The 5,195-nt window shown below is 31.1% G+C and overlaps 1 long non-coding RNA gene across 1 annotated transcript in view; it reads left to right on the top strand.

Moving 5' to 3' along the window:
* Window positions 1-4,117, top strand: part of LOC106691512 (uncharacterized) — a 7,039-nt gene extending 2,922 nt beyond the window's left edge. The window contains exon 2 of the long non-coding RNA XR_001344797.1: window positions 3,911-4,117. This is a non-coding gene — a long non-coding RNA (uncharacterized lncRNA). The remainder of the gene's footprint in view (window positions 1-3,910) is intronic.
* Window positions 4,118-5,195: the final 1,078 nt, after the last annotated feature.

Genomic DNA, 5,195 nt, shown 5'->3' with positions numbered 1-5,195 from the left:
AAATAAAGTGTTGAGACGGATTTGGATATAAAATTGATTTATTTAATAAGTAAGATTTATATTTATTTTTTCTACCAACCTTTCTAAAAGCACTATGATTTTGGGTAAATTCTGATTTTTAACTCAAGTCTCATTGGCAATGTTAAACCTTATAATTTAAAGTAGTTAAAAAATACCAAATTTTAAGATGTTCTAAAAATCTAAGAATACATTTAGGATGCATAATATTTTTATTGGTTGACCTACTAATAGCCTCCTACTTATAACTCAACGAGGTAAGTTGTTTATTGTTTCTTCATATTAAAAAAATTAATAGAAAATAATAAATAAGAGCATTTGAAAAAATTATGATGGGCGAAATGTATGAATAATTATATTTCAAAAACTTTTAGTAGTAACAGAGTATGAATAGAAAGAAAATAAGAAGTTATGATTTTGGATTGATTATTTGCAGGACAAATATAAAAAAATGTAATTAAATATAGCACCAATGTAGTATGATAATGTATTCTAAAATTGTTAAAAAGAGAGGGATACCGTAAGCTGCTCTCTAAATATGAGTTTGTAAAACAAACTGATTATTAGTTTATATAAGATAAGACTGTTTGAGGTAGTTTATTAGGTAGGTATTAGCCTGAATAATAGTAAAAATTAAAACAGTCTACTTACAATAAATTAATGGTTTTTATTTGTTTTCTTAACGGTAAATTTTATTTATTTAATATAATTTACAACTGTACAAATAATAAATACAATAAGTAAAACTGTGGGATGCTTTATTTACACATGAAAATCTTGGGAAGGAACCACCCATTGGTGGTACTTCAAACATTAATTTAAATTAGAAGGTCCCGTGGCCATCTTCTTTTCAGACGCCTCGGAGGATTATCAGGGATTGTTAAGGATGAGATATTAAGAACTAATGGGTTAGGATGAGTAAGGAGTTGGGAATGAAAAGACGCATATCTATTTCGGGCCTAATCTGCTACGAAAGGGTTAAGTCTTTGTGGATGAGTTTACTTGTGACGTAATAAGGAGCATCAAGAATTTTGGATTGTAAGGATTGGATACGGGAGTAATTTGATGCTTTAGTTGAACCCTAGAGCTCAATTTCGTATGTCCAAATTGGTCTGATTATCATCATTATTATAATAATAATTTTTTGTAGTGAATGGGAAGTTTAGAGCGTTTGTCAAGTAGGTGTTGTAGCAATCGAAATCTACGAGCAGTTTTTTGAACAGAAACATGTACTATAAAAAATAAAAAATGAAAAACTAGCATACTATATATAAGAATTATGGAATAAAATTATTTAATATGAAGTTCATTAGTTTATTGAGTAAAACAGTGGCAGTCTGAAAAGTTCCTGGAATAGTAAAAACTATTAGAGAATATACATTTATGTCATAAGTGATATTATGACAAGATACACACATGTGGAGAATCTACCCATTGATAGAAAGACAAAAAAATTTCTAAAGGAGAAGATTTCGAGGCCATCTTCTTTTCAGGAGGATTATTACGTAATGAAGGAGAAGCCAGGTTAGAAACGAGTTGGTTTGGGTGGTTGGGAAGTTTATCATGGAAGGATTGGTATCTGGTTCTGGCCAAATCGGCAACTTATGGGACATTGAGGTCGTCTGATAGGCGATGGGAGGGAAATTAAATTTAAAAGAACATTATTTACTATTTTACCTGTTGTGCAGCTCAGGTGGCCCACTGGTGTCAGGTGCTCGGTCCCTTCCTAATGTGGATCCCACCATCCTTTAACACTCGCAAATGAAATTTCTAAAGAATGAGTAGTTCACTATGATCTCGCTCTTTCATGACGACCTTGTTTGATCCTCTTCCATGGTGGTGCTATCCTGCACTGCACGTTTCAGTGTCTACACAAAAAATGTTCTTACCGAAGCTCAGTAGTTTTCAACAAAGTCCATCTACTCTTTAATCCTGACGGACCGGTGAAAAAGAATCCCTCAGCGTAATACTCTCTCGCCACTTTCACTCTTACGTAGTATCCTCGCGCATTTTCCATTTGAAGTCTCATCGATCCCCTCAAGTCCGGGGTAGCGTCAATATGTATCCTTATTCTCACTCCGAGATATGTAATCTCCTGGTCTGATTGTTTCGCCGAATATTTATTTAACTTTTAGTAAATGTGCGACTTTAAACCAACATTTAAATAAAAAGTGTCCAAATATTTTTACTAAAGTGTTGATCAATCCAATAGCCAAAAGAAATTAGCTGAAACGAAGTATATTGGCTATAAAAAGAACTACTTGAAAACAAACGTCACATATCAATAATGACCTTGGGATATATGGATGATAATGAAGATAAATAAATTGATAAATATAAAGATACCTGTGAGTTAACAACCACTCCATGACAACACTATAGATTAGATTTTTTTTTTTTAAATGACGATTTCCAGACCAATTCGATTATTTAATAAACAGAAGAGCGAAAATATTCAAAATTGAAGTAGGAATGATTTAATTATTTTATAATTGAATTCGTATCACTTCAAATTATTACTCACATGATAGGTTGTTCTTGAGATAAAATATACCATGACAAGTATCGAATGTGCCACCTAAATAAAAGTGAAACGCAAATAACCGCCGGTTTCTCGGTGATTGCAAAAGTTGATATAAGATTGAATTTTGATAAAGTTTAAGATAGAGGCAGGTTACCTACCCTTTCTTTTTTAGTAATTCTTTTAGTTCTAGTCTGTTTGTGAGATTTTGTGAACTGTGGAGACAACCGTTTTAAGGCAACACTCATTCCATGCCGCCACAACCTCACCATAATGGTAACCTCCCAGCTACCCAATTATTTTTTTTGATAAAAATGTGATATACTCATAGCTGGAGCGGCCTGGTGCAAATCCGCACCGGATTTTTTTTTTCACCTCTCACCTGGTAATTTTTGGTATACGAGGAAGGTATTGGGGGTTCGCTAGAAGTTTCCACCCAATTCTAACAACAACTTTTCATTCTTTGGGAACACCACAAGATAAAATAGTCGTATTTGAACTGGCGCCGCTAGTGTAATGAGGTTGGCTAGTTACACGTCTTAACTCCCTCAGCCAAAGGCGGAACGGTGGGAGGTGGACTTTTATTTTGTCGTAGCTTCCCGTAGTGAAAACTTGGCCACTCAGTAAGGTTTGGATAGGGCGGTTACTTGTAGCTAAATCCTCCTCCTCACTCCCGTATGTCAGAAATGACCAGGAAGGGTGTAACAGAAAAAAAAAATATGAAAGGGACAATTCGGGGGATGTGATAGGGACAATTCGCCTGCCGTTATTTTTTCCCAATTCTTTTCTTCATATAGTTTTTTCTTAGCCTCTTTTCTATATTAATTATCTTAATTTCCAATCAATGATAACGCAATTTTATTTGCATTTAATAGTCCTAACTATCTTTTTAAGGCATATTTATGTAATTTGTTTTTGTAAATATGAGTATTCTTACTTAGTTAAGCCTTTAGATTAGATAAACTTTGCACTTCAAAACTTAAACCTAAAATTAAAGTTTAATCTGAAGAAGAATTTTTTTCGGTAAGGTGTGCTGATGATAGTATTTTGAAAGTGTTAGCCAATTACTAAGAAGCATTAAAAAAAAATGATCAGTTAGAAAGAATGAATTTTGATTTTTGAAAATTTAGAATTTCATACGGTTATGTTGCTTACGTCTATTGCATTAAAAAAATCTCTCATAAAGTTTGTGCACATTATTTATTTTATATCCATAATATTAATTTAATTATTAGCTTTGATACTGATATTTAACGTTTTCATGTTTTAACTAGTTTTGGACAAATGCATAGTCTGTTCGAGAAAAAATTACATTGCAATAATTATGCCTAAGCAAATCAAATTATAATCAATGATTATTTTTATTTTCAGTATACATCCGGAGATGCCCGAAAGGCGGGGAGTACCACGATACAGATTTAGGCTTGGACTGTTCCTGTAACATGGGATTCCTCACTTGTACCAAACCAACTGTAACGATATTGTAAAAAAAAAGAAAAGAAAGAAAGGACATCGTAATGTTTGATATGTTTTAAGATAATTTTTATTTCTTAAATAATAAAAACATATTTACAGTCATGCTTTCATTTTATTTTACCACTTCATAAATCTAATATGTACACTGAAATATCAATTGTATAAAGAAGATACGGTGGTCTACTTCAAAAGTGTAATTTCAAATGTATTAAAATTATAAGTAATAAGTATAATTTAGGTATAAAACATGTTTAAAGTGATGTGCATAAGAGCTTTGGTGATATCGAATTATTTAGCTTAATGTCTCTTGAATCGAATCATAAGTTCCGCAAAGTGGTCTTAATGTGTACGTATGTATGTGTGCTTATGAACAGCCAAGCTCAAATAGGAAAACGTACGAAAATCAAATTACATATTTAAGACAGCATGTGACGTTCCAGCAACATTTTGCTTAAATCAACTCACTAAAAGTGCAACTTTATATAATCGATTTTACTCTTTTTAATGATTTTCTCGTAAACGGCTCAAACGATTTCAAGGAAACTCAATAAATCAACACAATTGTACTGCCCTTATTATTACCTAAGTCTTATCCCAATTAAAATTTTCTGGCAAGGTTTAAATATCAAAAGGCTTGTACATTTTTAGTTGTACTGAAAAATATATAAACATGAAATACGAGGAAATTTAATAATTAATTAAAAGAAAAATATTTTTCTTAGGTTGAGAACAAATTAAAATTGATAACATATAAGTACAATATAATAATATTCTTTACTTATTCTGGAACTTGTTCCTTTTAAATAATATTACATGCATCGACAAAAGTCATTGTCATCCTGGTAAAAAAGTATAAATAAACTTAAAGAACATAAATATAATTAAAATAATAAATTAAAAAATAAATAAACAACAATATTTAAGAAAATATGTAAAATAAAACCAAAAAGAAAACAGATGAAACAAAAGCGATGATATACGCTAAGAAATCCTGGTGTGACAAATTTCTAATAATATTAATTTATTATTAATCCTAATTATTCTGAAAATTAAAAAAAAAAATTAAATGAAAAAGAAAAAACACAGATGAACTAAAAATAACTTACTAAAAGGGACAATTGAGGCATGAAAATGGAAAAACTGTAAGTGCCAGAAATACGAAAAATGAGATTTTGATGAG

The sequence above is a fragment of the Halyomorpha halys genome, unplaced genomic scaffold (assembly GCF_000696795.3).
Source record: "Halyomorpha halys isolate HHAL.00 unplaced genomic scaffold, Hhal_1.1 Scaffold2438.1, whole genome shotgun sequence".
NCBI classification, from domain to species: domain Eukaryota; kingdom Metazoa; phylum Arthropoda; class Insecta; order Hemiptera; family Pentatomidae; genus Halyomorpha; species Halyomorpha halys.
Note: the sequence above shows the minus strand (reverse complement) of the source record. Positions and strands in the feature narration are given on the sequence as shown.